Source organism: Lagopus leucura, unplaced genomic scaffold, assembly GCF_019238085.1.
Source record: "Lagopus leucura isolate 7727_CA_CO unplaced genomic scaffold, USGS_WTPT01 Super-Scaffold_100016, whole genome shotgun sequence".
Classification (NCBI taxonomy): Eukaryota; Metazoa; Chordata; class Aves; order Galliformes; family Phasianidae; genus Lagopus; species Lagopus leucura.
This window is the reverse complement of record NW_024962270.1, coordinates 13,151,018-13,167,410: the sequence shown is the minus strand read 5'-3', so window position 1 is coordinate 13,167,410 and position 16,393 is coordinate 13,151,018. Positions and strand designations below refer to the sequence as shown.

The 16,393-nt window shown below is 39.3% G+C and overlaps 1 protein-coding gene across 1 annotated transcript in view; it reads right to left on the bottom strand.

Moving 5' to 3' along the window:
• TENM1 (teneurin transmembrane protein 1) overlaps positions 1-7,859 on the bottom strand; it is a 237,641-nt gene extending 229,782 nt beyond the window's left edge. The window contains exon 1 of the mRNA XM_042876489.1: positions 7,800-7,859. The gene's annotated coding sequence lies outside the window, so the exon portion shown is untranslated. The remainder of the gene's footprint in view (positions 1-7,799) is intronic.
• Between the last annotated feature and the right edge of the window lie 8,534 nt (positions 7,860-16,393).

Genomic DNA, 16,393 nt, shown 5'->3' with positions numbered 1-16,393 from the left:
TGACTCAGAAGCATGAGGGTGGCTTAAAAGATTACTTGATGGCTCTGTAGAGATGGTCAGTGGTGGGGAAAAGCCACCCCACATATCCTATCTGATAGAGCAAATGGAAATGGTGCTACAGAAATGAGGGAAAAATGGGGAGATACTAAGGGCCTCTGCTGACAAAGTGCAGGAGATGACAGAAATTGTGCCGTGAAGACAGCCAGTCTGAGGTTTCTCACACACACACAGTGCATCCCTCTTTCAGAAGCACAAAACATCCAACCTGACATACTTAGCCCCTTAGTACAGTTATAAATAATAACAGAAAGAAAAACCCACGCATTTTTGGGCACACCTTTTGCTCTCAAGGTAGAATCACAGAACTCCTGGGGTTGGAAGGGACCTCCAGAGCTCATCCAATCCAACCCCCCCAAAGCAGGTTGCACAGGAAAACATCCAGGTGGGTTTTGAACTCCTCCAGAGATGGAGACTCCACAGCCTCTCTATGCAGCTTGTTTGAATGCTCTGAACGATTTAGGAACAATTAAAACTCACAACCTACTTACAAGTATCCCAACCACATTCCCCATCCTCTGGGACCCCCTGACATCTCCTGCAGGGTCACACCTCCACCTGCAGGGTGCTGAGGGCTGGCCCACATGTGCAGGCTGCAGTGCAGCCTTTCACAGTGCAAGTGTTGCAACTGGGGGCCAGGTCTAATCCTGGCTGACTGCAAGGTGCCAGGGGCTGTGCTTGGTTTTCTTTCATTTTCACCTGGTGCGTGAATGTGCCATAAGACCGTGCCTATGTGAAAGCAGGTGATAAATCATTTGCAAGATAAGGACAAAAAGAAAACCATCATGAACTTTTTCAACACAAAATCATTTCATATGAATCAGGAACACACAAAGTTGAGACCACTTCTTCAGACTTTTTCACATCAAAAGTTACTTAAATTCACTTAAATTTAGAAAATGATGGTGTGTTATGATAACTTGAATTTAAACACCAGCAATCTAACACTTGACTTTCTTTTATATTTTGTTAGGAAAAGGGCAACGTACTAAACAACAACCAAACTGCTGGAGTAAGTCTGGAGTTTAAAGAATATTGCCTGGATGTTGACACAGGTTTCTGCTCAAATAACTGGCCTTCAAGTAACTAAACAAAACACCCAACTGATCAATACCCAGCTGACCTTGTCAGCAAAATAATTAAGTCTCATAAAAGCTTACAGTTGCTCCAAGCGACCTTTGTACGAGTGTCTTAATGCCTTCCTTCTCATTGAGCACTTTTCCATCTTCTCATTAGCATTCTGTCATTAAAAGTTTTGATTGATATTTAACAACATAAACTTTATAAAATATATCAACCTGTTACACCTAATATGTAAATTATATAAATATTTTCATGTAGGCACTGAAACGCAAGTACTACTCAAACAAACTCTGAAGTAGGTATCACACAAAGTTTCCAGTGTTATTTAGAGATGTGAGGATATGGATAACGGAGCTGAAGAAGGTCTTCCATAAGCATATAAGAGCAAGGACATGAAGCACTGGGACCTTTTTTGGCCTTAGCTGATCATTACATCCAATCCTCAGAATGGACTCATAAACTAAGTACTTTGAAAAATTTGGGGTCCTGACACCCAAACTACATAGAATTAAAACGTAACTGCAGTTACAATGCTAAAATATAAGCAAGCAATATTCATTGTTTGCAACATGAATTCAAAGGACAGCCTTCAGTAATTCCCTTTTTCAGTCTGAGTGAGTTTTTCTATCAATTACGACCACCAAATGCACATTTGCTCAATTCCCTCATACGTTACTTTGCCTTCAATATACACCCTTATTTGAAAGTTAGCATTTGCTTATTACATCTTCAGACAACTGATTTCTGAAAACGAATGACTAAGCAGAAACTGCATCTCTGAGTAGCTGAAGGCAAAATGATGGCATTGTTATTATGAAAATCTATTCTGAAATACAGAACTGCAAAAAAACAAATGGGAAACCAAAACCAAACACAGGACTTAAATCTTTGAAAAATGCAATATGAGGAGGAAAAAAAAAGAAAAAACAAAGGGAAACAATCTTGTGACATTGTGCTGACCATCAAAACCATACCCCTCAAATATTTGTTTAAGCATCAAAAGCAAAGAAAGTCCTTTCATCCTTTTAAGTTCTACATTTTACAAAACAGTTAAACACACTAAGAAAGCTAGCAGTTGAACAGCCATATACTAGGAACAAGCTAGATCCTATACAGCACATAAAATCACAGTATGAACATATATGGAAAGTCTGTTTAGTTTTGCAGGATGGAAGTAGCTAAAACTTTCCTCTGGAAGGAAAAAAAAAGTCATACAACAACCAAGAAAGAATAACTGAAGTTACCCCTGATGAAAGACTGCAAAGAATTTGAAAAACAAATAAACAAATCCAAAAGTAACCTAAATTTACGTGAACATTTTTAGTGGATTACAGAATTGGAGCACATCAGAAGATGTTGGAAGATGGCATAACAACGTGTGAATCACTGAATACCTTGGGGCCAATATGTCTCTGTGTACAAGATTCTGAAATTGACACATTGCACAATTCCTGCCTTAGAGTGGACTACATAGTAAATCAGACATGCATATGCAAAATGCAGCTGTCAGGAACACACCACGGGTTTAACACACTCCCTAGAGGATGCATGGTTATAACCTGTAGGTGAATTATATTTCTCCATACATTTATATGCTGTGATAGACAGAGGAGGGTTGTTTCATTTCCACACTTAATAGCCTTCAATTAAAATTACTCAAAGTATAATTTAATTTTAGTTAGCAAAATAATTCAGAATGTTTTCCCTTTTATCCACAGTTTCAGAGAGAAACCACTATAGAATAAAACCATAAATAAAGTCAGTCAGGTTGCTGTAGACTGACAAGACTGCAAGACTGACATGAACAGAAAAACATACATTATATAATCTGCTCAACTGTGATACCCAATTCTTGGCCAACATGTGCCCTGCACTTGGAGAATTGCTACTGACTGCAAAATCACACACATCCCTAATGCTTTCTTTTGGATGCCAGTCATCTAATACTTGTGAGCACAGGAGTTCAAGCACGAAAGATCAGTCTCTAATGCTGGTGAATGATGCACATCCATGATTCAGGGAAACACATCGTGGACAGGCTCAGAATATTCACTGGAGCACAGATCTTTCTGGAAAACTGTTCTTTAGGTAATACAATTGCAGATTATGTTACAGGATAACTAGCGTACACTTTTAATTTCAGATCAAGAAAACATTTTGAAAAATACTTCAAGCATCTCAAAGCTTCTTTTGGAGTGCTGCAAACGTGAAGGAACTCTATGCTTAAGTAAAACTAATCAAGTGCTTTACACCTACTGATCCAGTACAGAACACAGGACCACCACCTCATTCCTAACTATAAAGCAGGGATGATGCAGGGAAGTGTGGCCTGTGTAAGGGTGCGTAGGCTGAGCTTATTCCTACACAGAGCCCTCAGAAGTCATTTATGACTCCAGGGAGGATGTATGATCAAAGTTTTGTTTTCTAAATTTTAAAATTAGAATGGGATTGAAGAAAGGGTCATAATTCCCCTACAAACTCAACTATGCTTGGGACCACTAAGCTTCCTGCCATTGCACAGAATGTTTCCAACATGCACTAGACACTTGTTTGTACTAAACATATCTGAATGTAGCATTAAAAATTCTTTTCAGTGGAAGTTCGTGTTGCTCTCCCTTGCAATAACGGAGACAAAAACAAAGTTTTGCATTAAAGAAAAATTAGAATTATGAGCTTTCTATTAATAGCTTTTTTTTTTTTTAGTGTAAACATAGTTTAATCTTGGAACTCTTCTAAGCAAAAGATGTTTAAAAATCATTTATCTTTATGTATACAAAGGCTGCTCTGAAAACAATGCCTCCTATTTTATTACACTGGCTCATGGTGTCAAAGGTGGATGTTGGTAGTATGGCAGCACAGGCTGACACTTCATGCCAAAATTCCATCACATTTTGTTTCCACGTGACAAATAGCAGCAGAGGCCAGTCTGACAGAAAGGCATCAAACACGCGAGTGTGTACGAAGCAAAGGGGTGGAACTGATTTCCTCCATGCAGAAGAAACGGCACCCACTGACATTTACCTGTGCCTACTGACCATTTGTGGAGACCAACCAGCAGATGCGAATGCAGTGAGATGGTGGGTGGTGCATTTCTGCAGTGGCGACAGTGCCAGTGGGGCACCTTCACTGGTGCAAATTTTTACAAGAGCAGCATGCAGGCTTTTGTTCATCGCTGGCAAAACCTGCCATAATGGTAGCGACTATGTTGAAAAGCAGTCTTGTAGCTGAGAATTTGTTCTATCAAGTAGCATTATTGTGCTCTTTCTATCTGTTGTAGTTTCCATGGAAATAAGAGGAGGCATTACTTTCAGAGCGATTTATGTATTTATCATGCAAGTGCCATCACCTAACAATAGAATATGATAAAGTGAGGTGTACACGTACTTATGTATATGCCTGTAGAAACAAGGGGATCTTCACCTGGTAAGCAAGCATTGCCCTCTGTAACACAGTGTGATTTGAAATACACTGACATGGTGGAAGCATTATATTAGAAAACTGAATTGTGTTTTTGCTATTTGTTGATAATGCAGATTGTATGGTCATTAAATTGAGATAATTACTTTTACGTCCCTTTTCCAACTGTGTGCCTAATTAAGACGACCCAGTAATCCCTAATTAGCAACAACATAATTTTTAAAACCCAATTTAGTAGCTAAGAGATTGCAAAAAATGGAAATAACATGTTCAATTCAGACATTAATTTCTTGAGATACCAATTTAAAATTTTTAATATAATAAGGTTAGCACGTGAGAACAATTTACAACACATCAATGCCATGGAACATCTAAGAAAGCAAAGTATTAGATTGTTTGATACTAGGATGCATTGGCAATGGCATCTGAAACATTCTGTTTCCATTTCCATTTTTCCTGGTTTTAATTAGAATAAAGAAAAAATACTTCACTGAAAAAAAAATGTGAGGTTTTCACCAGAGCACTTATGGACATATCAAAGCACAAGAATAAGTATCATCCTTGATAAAACCAAAGCTTTGATCAGTTGACATCACAGTGAACAAAGGCACAAGAAGGGAAGTTATTTCTTTCTGGCACTGTACTTGTGCTTTCATTCTTCTCTCTGTGAAAGACCCCATAAGACATGATAGAACATCCCAGGGGGCCTCAGCAATTTTCTTTTCCACCTGCAAAACCAAAAAAACCCTACCAAACAAGCATCTCTGAAACAAAACACTACAGCCTCCCACCCAATATTGCCAATCTTAAATATTACCATAATCTCTCATTTTGTCTACTGCTCGGCTTTGTTGTGGCTTGTTCATTTTTTCAATTAAAGTTTTGCAGAAAGGAATAACCGATTATTTTCATTATTTTTGCTATATTACAACTTCAAGGATTTCTGAAGCAGCACCGATTTCTGTGTCAGGTTAGTTTCCAGTACAGCCTAAAATGTCTGAGCACTTAGACCAGGCATATAATCTACACTTTGATGTCTGCCAAGTTTACAGATATCTGAATTAACTTGCACAGCAGCTTTGTAAGAACTTCTACTTGCAAAGCCAGCTGAACTGACTAGACATCGAAAACAAACTTTTCATTCTTCTCCTACATACTTGGTTTTCTTAACTTTCGCTCTTCTAATTCTAGAAAGAAATGCCATCAATTATTATACAGGTTTGACATCACATAAGTTACAACTTAAAAAGCTTTTCAGGCATTTGATGTACCTTTTTTTCTTTTTTTTTTTGCAAGAAGACCTGCGTACTGCCTTGACCACACGACCAACATCTGCATCGCCTCCATTTGAAGTATCACTCAGGTTGCTGTTCGCATGCCTGACACCATCACGCCTGAGAACTCATCTTACTGTTCCTTTTCTTCTTGCTTTGATGTCTGCCAAAGTATTCGGTGTCTTCAAGTGCCATTGTTCTGACAAGCAGACCCTCCCGATGGACTTGTACTGTACTGTACGGTTCCCAGAAGTGCTATTATTTGAGCTGGTGTCAGATTGATTTTCCTTCTCTTCATGATAATGCTATGATCTTGTGGGATTGAAATTACTGCTGATTTATGCCTTGATGCAACCCCTCGAGAACTGCCTTGTATCAGCATGTCACCTATGAAAAGCTACATTTAAATCCTTGGAGATCTTTCTAGTGGAACCTTTGTTCTCATTTCAATAGAGAATCTTTTGTAATGGATGTTTGCTAGAAACTTCTCCTGCAAGTGCCAGAAGTCTTCTGTAGTGCAAACTGGAAGTACATTATGCACCTCTTCATTTTTACCACTCACAGCTGTGGGAGACTTCTTGGCAGAGATGAATTTAAGATAAGTTCTCCATCCACAACCGCACACTTTTTGCAAAATGATTATACCGTGTTCTTCACAAAGGGAAGTGCTGGCACTGGAGGGTAGGAACATTCCTGAGCTTTATTTCTAAAGGTTCACCTACACAAGGAAATGCATCCAGCTAAAACCATACAGCTACACCTCCAGAGTTCCCGTGGAACTAAATCCCTTTATGCATGACATTCTTCTAGTTGGATTTCGGAAAATAATTTCCTCTGATGTTGTCTGAACATTATTCACATCTTTAAATATTCTGCTTTTCAGTGTCATGGACATTTTTTGCTTTCTCATTACAAGTACCAACTTAGCAACATTTTTGTAAGCATTTTTTTTCCATAAAATATAGTATCTCTGGAGGAACTATTGATTAACAAGTAGAAAACGATTTTACTTTTAAATAACTGACCCTCCAAGTTACAACTGAAATCCTCTCACCTGTTTGTAAAAGCAGTTTCTGAAATCCTAAAATAATCTCAAAAGAATAATTTTCTTTCTGTTGATAGAGCTAATTTAGCTAAACTAATTATTTCCTTTTTGTGTTCATCTTTGCTTCCACAATGGGAAAGAGAAGACAGACATGGGGATGCAGCCATGTTTGTTATGACTTTATGAATGACATGGCCATCTACTTCCATACTAATATATAATTCCAAATCAGAGAAAACACATTAGGTAGATAAAAATACCATACAAATTCAGACAGTTCAGTGTTGAAAATGAATTTGTTGAACTATCTATGAACTAAGCACAGACAATTTTTAATAAAGTCCTTAGCCTCAACTAACTAGTCATCTCCATTCAGAAATAATGCTTTTAGACAGGTGGCTGTTGTATATTTACTAAAGCATTGTTACATAAAGCACCTTGTCACCTCTTGACACATCTAGACAGGCCAAACCTATTTCGTTGAGAAGTTACTGACCAATTCCTGTTTGTACATGTCTTTTTTCAGCATAGGTGCTACTGATACAGATAGATACTGCCCTCCCTCTGAAAAAAATCTGTGACAATACCAAAAATACTATAAGTGGGACTGAGGGTGACAAAATTTTTGTATTCCGCAATAAATAATGTTAGGTCAAAAGCAGACGGCATTTGTTCCAACTGTTTCTTCCTTTAAACAAGAATCTAAACAGAAGTGTGTAAGAAGCCACATGGCCCCACTTTCTGGCCTTGGTGCAAGAGGAAGGTGAGCCTCCAGGAAGCCACCAGAAGGTCCCGTGTGCCCAGCGACCTCCAACAGGGACAAGGATGACAACAACCCCACCGCGTCTCCCTCAGCTGGAAACAGTGAATTTATGCCACTCCTCACTGATCGGAATAAGTTATCAAAACCATACATCATGTACCTAATTACATTAGCATCTCCTGTGATCACTCTGCCACATCACTTCAAAATCACATTCTCCTTAGCACTTCAGCAATAACTCCTTTTAGCTCAGCTTGCTTTCTTCAGCTGTAAAAATTACAGGAAGAAGAAAGAGAAGGATGAAATTGAAATACATGGCTTTTGTCTGTTGCCTTTACACATATCTATGTACACGCACATACACACATATGTCTCTGTAAAAGTTGCCTTTAAAAGAAAAACACAGAGCCATTATCTTTGCCTCACTATTAGGATCCGCTGTTGTCACAGTGAATCATTTTTCCTCAGGGATGTTGTGTGGATAACAATTCAGCTCATGTTAATTCTATTTACATTGGGAAAAAGTGGGAGGACTGTAATGGCTGTTTAACTGAAGCTCTCTTCTTTCATGAGCAAGTAAAATGTCACTTCCCTTTCCCAAAGCACCAAGAGGCTCCTTTTACTGTCACAGAACACAATTATATGTTAGGGCTCTGCTGTCTTTTTCCAGCCAACAAGGCAAGAAAATGACCTTTCTTTAACCTATGGCTGAATTGCATTATATTCAGTTCAGTGAACAGCCTTTTTTGTATTCTCCTGTATCAAGTGCCTTACTGAGGTTAGGAGATGGGCACCTGCCTTTCACATCTGCCAGTGATCTCACACTTTCCAAAAAACCCTTCCTTTCAGTGGAGAAGGGCTGTTAACTCTCATCGCACATTTCAATCCCTGCTTCGTAACATTTGTAAATACCTGACACCATTCAGCTCTGCAAGGAGCCTCTGCCAGCAGCATTGGTTACTAGCTGCTTGTTCTGCTTTGTCTTATTTGCAGCTCGGCAGTGAAGGGAAAGAGACATTTCCCACTGCACAGGGATCAGCCGCTCTGGGTTACATGCTGGAGACACTTGGGGAAGCAGAAAAAAAGTGGCTGTGACATTAATGAAGCAAACCACAGCTGATCTGCACAATACAGCAAGTCAGCAGTGACGGATTTGCAAACATGATGCTGAACGACAAATACTGCTGAAGAAAATGGCCGTGTTCAGTTGTCACAGAGCACGGGGCTTTAAAATTAAAGTCAGCAGATAGAAGAACATGAGGGAAAACATCAGGTATACACAGAGCTCATCTCCCAAGTATAAGCACCCTCAAAAGACACCCAGCATCGGTTCTTCTGCAGAGAATTCTCACCCTTGTGCATTGCAAATATTCACGTTAATGCTTCTAGGTGAGCAGGAGCTCCAAGATTCAGCAGTTCGGCATGCAGCAAGTTTTCTGACAACTGTTATTAGAGATGACTCAGACTAATCACTCCTCTGCCTAAGAAGGAAAGGTGTGTAGCTTGAGGACAGCTTCTTAAACACTGCCATTTCTCTGACAGGTTGCTTGTTATGTTAATGCTGCAGGCACCTTAGCACTGAGTTAAGATGAGACTGAGGATGCCAAAGTAGACAGAGCAGCTGCATGGGCTACATCAGGCTCAGGGAGAGCTCCAGTCCCTTGCTGAACCCTGAGCTATTGCTCTAACACTGCGCTGAGACCAAATGGGAAGGAGAAAATGTTCAGAATGAAACACCACACATTTCTCGTGCTACAGTAAAAGGAAGCTCTCTATATAGTTGACCTTTACATACATCTGGAAGCACTTCATTCCCAAGTGAATGCTGCTTTGTGAAACATCTGGGGCTACACATTACGGCAAAGCCAGAATCTAGCATGTATGGACACCACTGTGCAGAAGAGACATCAACACAAGGTGTACCTGTATACGTGATACAGATCCTATATCACTTTGAAAGGACAAAAGTTTGTTTTTTAGTAAAAACACAGTAAAAAATTGTCTAAACATTTGCTTACAGATGTTGAATTCTGCAGCAGTAACACATCAAACTGTCAAGATGTTTGTTTTTTTTTTTTAATTGATACTGGCTTTGGAGTTTGATGTGAGCTGAAGTTAAAAACCTCCACGATGAATAATGGAATAAAAAACACCCTAATAAATATATGCGTTAATCCTTCTTAGGAAGACTTACAGGCACCTACAGTAGGCTATATAACTGTGATTATGGAATGAACATGCATTGTCTGTAATAAAGAAGGAAACAAGCAAAAAACCACCAACCCCCTAAAACCAAACCCCAGACCCCACCACTGTAGATGCAGAACACAATCTTTTTTTCTAGGAGCACATCTGAACATACTCCTAGAGCATGAGTTTTAACTCCATGTTCACTTAGTAAATGTCAGGCTCTCAAGTAGGGTTCCTTGTTTATGATTTTTTACATACACAAATATATATACATATATTTTGCTTCAAAAACAGTGCAAGCAAAGTTATGTTAATTTATGCAAATTTTTACCTCCCAGGAAAAAAAAAAAATACGCAGAATTTCCTCCCACAAATAGAACCTTCTTCTCTTTTAATAGAGCTGCAAGTAACACAAAGCTGCAGGCTTAACAATAAACATGAAATTTGTTACTAAAGGAATTAAAGGAGCATACATTAAAGGAGCCATTTCTCATGTGAGCTTCAACAGTTCCTAACTCTGTTATTAACCGACTTCCAGCTAAGCTTTGATGAGGTCTGGAGACCTAACCACGGTTAAAATACAGACAAAACAAATCCTTATTCCTAGCTGTACATTCAGCTCTTACAGCAGATACAACTTTGAACTACACATGGTACAGATGCCACCACAAACGGGAAGAAAAGAAGGAGCTCCAGTTCTGCACTGCTCCCAGGGCAAGCACTGCAGCTGCAGCACTCTGAGGAGGCAGCACTTCCCTTTCCAATGGCTTCAGCCCATTTATATACTTAGGGAAGGAAGCATTCCTTAAGTGATCATGATATGGCAAGCATCATATTAACGAAAATAAGGAAACAGTCAACTTATTCCTGGGAAGAGCTAAATAGCTGGGTGGAAGAAACCTTGGTTAATGTCTGGAACTGCTGAGAATGGAGTGTCATTTCACTCAGCTCTTGTCAATTTTTTTTCTTTCTTCCCTTGAGTCAAATCAAGAGCCAAGTTTCTTTTAAAGCACAATGATCATTTGCTCCTGAAACTGACAATCCCACTTCAGTTTCTTGCTCAAATCCACTATCTAGGAAATCTGTGTCTGTTCAAACTGTTGCAACACTCAGCAAAATGGAGCAGTGGATGCTCCATCCCTGGAGGCATTCAAGGCCAGGCTGGACGTGGCTCTGGGCAGCCTGGTCTGGTGGTCGGCAACCTTGGATGTAGCAGGGGGTTGAAACGAAATCATCATTATGGGCCTTTTCAACCCAGGCCATTCTGTGATTATGATTTATGGAACCTCCTGGTAGCTCAGCAAAACAAACAAAAAGCACCCTAATGCTAATGGGAGAAGTTGTGTTGCATGTTTAAAGGAAAAAAGTAAGAGATAGCACAATGAAACATGAAGCTCCACTAATCACTTACCAGGAAATCAAAGGTTGAAACTTGAACGCTCCTATTACTGCACTGGACAGAGTGGCTTGATTTCACAGAAACAGAATTCAGGGCAGCATCTATAGGAAATCACCAGAAATAGAACTGCAGCATCCTGCCCCAAGGGCAGCAAAACCAAACTTTTACTCAATTCCAAAAAAAGCCAACAGTGCACTGGCACGAGTCACACAGAACATTTTCATAAGTACTCTATGAATTAAAACTTCATTATCCGATGTAACACAGGCCAGATCTGTAACAGTGCTAGGCACCACAACTGCAAGCAGGCTCACTAAGCCCTGGTGATATCAGTGTTATCCAAACCTGAAGACCTATCTGCACAGAGCTTAAGTCTCCTGATGTGCTCCATGAAAGAAAATGTTAAACTGTGTAAGAACTCAGTTCTGCTCTACCTCCAAAACCTGGATGTTCAGTAGAACACACGTGGGATTTTCTTGTCTGAAACAGACTTGGGTATAAAGGCTAATTTGAAAACAATTTTTAAAAAACCATGTCAGCACTCTCAGCCTAATAATTATTAAGAATACAATGCTTATCAGCAAAAAATGTCTGCTGGAAAGAACAAAGTAGGATGGTTGTAATTTTCTTTCCTCTTGTGTTTTAAGTTTATTCCTCTTTCTTTTAAAGACAACAAAATGCAAATAAATGAGTTTAGTTGATATTTTTTCTAAACATGAGTTCTTTGGTAAGTGAAAAACTATTAATTTTCATGTGACATCCTAAAAAATACAACTTTTTGGTTATCTGACTTGTTCAAATATAATGCATGCTTCATTAGAAAACAAACATGAACAACAACTCCTGTTTCAGACTGCGCTGTAATCAGGTTTTGGAACCTCCCTGTATCCACTGGTTTCTTATTTGACAGTTTTATAATTTATGATGCAGACAAAACCTGTCTTATTAGCAGCTTGAGCAGGTCCATTTTATTACATAGATGTCTGCAGACTGAACCACTTCAATAGCTAGGCTTTAAACCATCTTAAGCTGTATTTCAGCCCCAAAGTAATTTGGATAACAAATAGCATTAGCTAAGTCTCGAATGAAAAATCCCCTTTCATCTATTTGCGACAAAAGGAGAAGTTGATATTCCAGTGAAAGTCTGTGGTGCACGAGATGTTAGAAGTCAATTCAGAATTTATACCCTTTTTTGGATCATATCCAAATGCTGATGCACAGAGGTCTCAAATTAATCAGCTGACCAACACACTGAGTAAATTTGTCTCCCCTATGACTTGGAACAAAAAAGAAAACATGAAAAATTGAATTCTTACGGCACAAATACCCTGGGTGAAATCTGGAAGGTAATCAACATCGCCATGCTTACCAAAAGTGGAAAGACTTAAATTAATGAGTGCCACATGTTTATCTACCAAATTTCAATTTGCTAGTACTCCACCTTGATCATCACTTTCCAAGTCAAGTGGTTACAAGATGCAGTCAATAAATGCTTAATAATGATCAAATGTCTTTTTACATCAAAGCAAACAACCCGAACTTAATCCAGCATATGATTTCATAAACTTCATTCACAGAACAGGGAAATAGGTCTGCTAGGGACACTGCTGCTTGTAATAATGAACAATAGTCTTCCACCATAAATCGATGTATTCTCTGCATTGACAAGATAGGAAAGAAACTAGAACATCCACTGAGTGACCTCTGATTTCAATAGTACTAGTTCACATTTTAGCTAATGGACACACGATCCCATACAGAATACGCATAAGTAATGAGGACAAAATGTGGAGAAATGTGGTACTGGTGCACACACACAGCTGCCTCCTACCATCAGGGCCACTGCCATAGGAACATGAGCACTGCACAGCTGTACCAGGCGTCCCTTTTATCAGATCCATGTTATTTAAAAAAAATAACACACAAAAAAACATTATTAAAGAAATAAAATCCACCCAACTGTCAGTTTTTCAGTTCAGCATCCACTCCCAGTTCCCAGCTGACGAAAGATTATTTCTGATTGAGTCACATTAAGCGGTGAACTCCACAGTTGGTTTAGATTTTGTAATTTTGAGTTCTGTCAGCAGGATTAGGTTGATCTCAGCAGAGATGCATAAATTCCTAAGAAGTTAAGGTCTCCCAGATTTAAAATAAACAAATAAGGAATTTGAAGTTAATCATCAGAAACAGCCTAATCAGATTAAGGTTGTGAACTCTGGACTACCGCTGCGTTTCCCAGCAGCTCAGCATGCTTAATCCACAAGTGGATAATATGATACAAAGCATTTCTATTAAATATTCCCCTGAAAGACACTAAACCTATCATTTTGGTAAAGGAAACAAATATCTCTGCTAAATCTAATATGAGATTTAACCAAGATCTTCAGCTAAGTCATCAAGGGCAATGACTTTGCCATGTTAATCCTTTTTCTTGCCAAAAATATATTTCTTCGGGTATTTGAACTCATTGTCATTCAAAATAAGATAATTGAACAAATATTTCACTAAAAATTTATTAGTGTTCATCCTTCTTAAAGCACCTTGTAGTAACAACTAATTAAAAATACAAAACCACAAAATTTCAGCAGACACATCCATTAACAAGGGCCACTCCTCCTCCTCCATGGGCAATCTGATTGCACCAAATTTGCCCAGCATTTCATGCTGCCTCATGCATCTCTCCACGTATTCTGAAGGTATCACAACCCCTTTCCTCCTACTTCATAAAAGAGTGCCCTACTGAAAGGGGGTCCGAACACAGGACTGCTACAGGTCTTCCAATTAATGGATAGAGAATTTGTTTTCACATGAAATATCACCTTCTGTGCATTGCCGAGGAATACCAAATTTCACCGCTACATTATTGTGCGCAAAAGGATAAATGTTAAAACCACTATAATTTCTACAGGCTTATTTTTATGGGTAATGGTAAATTCTAAGGCTGGATATCCCCCTGAACAAGCTGCGCTAAAAACCTGACAACTTCTGGGAATACAAGTGGCAAAATTTCCTACTACTGCACCCACAAACTGTAAAACTAGACTGCATGTAAAGACAACATTAGAACCCAACAGAAGAATTCTTCCTCTATTCCTTGTTCCTTTCTCTCTTACTTTCTATGAAATGTAAGGTTACTTTCCAGAAAATAGGTTCCTTCACCTTTATCTATAATGGGGATGAAATAGCACAGAGCCATTTCAAAATACCATTTCATTACAAGTGGCTTAGTGTATACCACGTGTGATGTAACTTAGATTGCCTTATTAGCAAAGGTCATCCCCATAGTCTAATCTTAGCAGGTACATTCTACTTGACAGTTAAGCTTGGGTGAATAAATACAGCTAACAGATTGAACAAGCCCCACAGATGTTTCCTATCAACTCTTGACAAATGAGAGATAGATAAGGCCATACAGCTCTCATGAGTTGCTGATTTTGACATGCTGGTATCTGTACAACAAACTGTGTGCAATTACATGCAGAAATTAAAACTGTGCCACAGAATTCAATTTAGCTTGCAGCTAAGAAGCTGCAAATTACAAATCATCACAAATACGATACCATTCTAATACATGTCATGTACTAGACGCGTGCCACAGAAGTTCTGGGGCCACCTAAGTAGTCTCAAAATATTTATCCAGCTATTTTACAATGAATACACAAAACCACTTTTCCCTGAGTTGAGTAGGAATCTCTCTCACCAACAAGTTTCTTTCCTACAGCTCTTTAGGAAAGAGCTAGAAATGCTTTTCTTTATCCCCAGTGCTGCCTTTGTGTTCCTTACACGGCTTTCTACATGCTTTTCAGCCATCATCTTGGACCTCTCTCTTCCCTCCCTTCGCATGTTCTACGTGTCCCTAATGTTCACACTGCCAAACGGATGGTGCAGTGCCTGCATGCAGCTCAAACAGCTGCACGCTGCTGCACAACGTGTTCAGAACAAGTGCTACATTTCAACTCCACACTCTATAATAGAGGTTAATTTTCGCTTACGCTTCACCTGAAGGAGTGACAGGAACTCTCGTCTACCAGCCCTAAGATTTATCTCAGTCCCCTGCAGGAAAGCATTAAAATTTCATGGCATTGAAAAAAGCTAATCAGACCATTCACGCACAATCCTGCTCAGTTTACAATGAAATAAACTATGTCTCAAGAACATGCAACTTCAGAATATAAGCAGACAATCTTTGAAGACTTCAGAATTTGCTTCTGGAATCTTGGATATTACAAGATACACAGTAGAGTCATTGTTTCTGAAGTACTGTTATAAACAATACTCTCCTCCCACTGCAAGGTTAAGGGTAAGGAGAACACTCACGCATGGCTGATGTTTCCTCCATCCGTCTTTAAACACAGAGCCCAAGGTGAAAGAAGCAAAAGCCAAAGGACTAACGTGGGTATCACGGTCAGTACTTCAGCAGGGCTCTTAGAGAGGAATTGCCAAAGAAAAATAGCATTTCATAGAAAGGACAAAAGGTGTATGATGCTGCTTCCTACCAACTGTTCTTGGACAGCCTTTTCTCTCAGGATTGATCCCTGACAAGCAGAGCTGCTTTTCTGTCTGCAAAACTCCCAGCAGAAATACCATGTTACATCACACGCATGCAGTGAGTTTGAAAGTTCAAGAAGCATTGGACTTGTGCCCACACCGCATGGTTGATCCACACACATGCCATGAATCCAGAGAGTTGAGACGCACTGGGCTTGCCTGCAGCACGATCCACCTTACCAAACACACACACGCAGCAGAAATTGTCAAGGATTCCCAGCGAAACGAAATTTTGCCCAAACAAAATTTCTGCAAAGAAAGCAGAACGTGTCAGGACATTATCCCAACTGTAGCACGCCTCCTGAGGTGGCCAGATCTGCTTTGGGATTTTCAGAGTGACCTCTGCAAGGGGCTCGAGAAAGATGCTTACTTATACCTGAGACATCAGACTGGATTAATTTGCAGCTAAGTAGTATTCAAGCAATTAAATTATGTTGGGCAGGGAAGACAACAGAGGCTCACATATTTCACTGCGCTCCTCCAAAATATGAGCGCATATCCAAGAGGTAATGCTGAGAAAGAATGAAAAGAGCTCTAATATGGAATAAACGTGGATAGCAGATGGTTTAAAAGAACGACGTGTATTTGTGTTTTAAAGGCTATGCAAACAATACTGC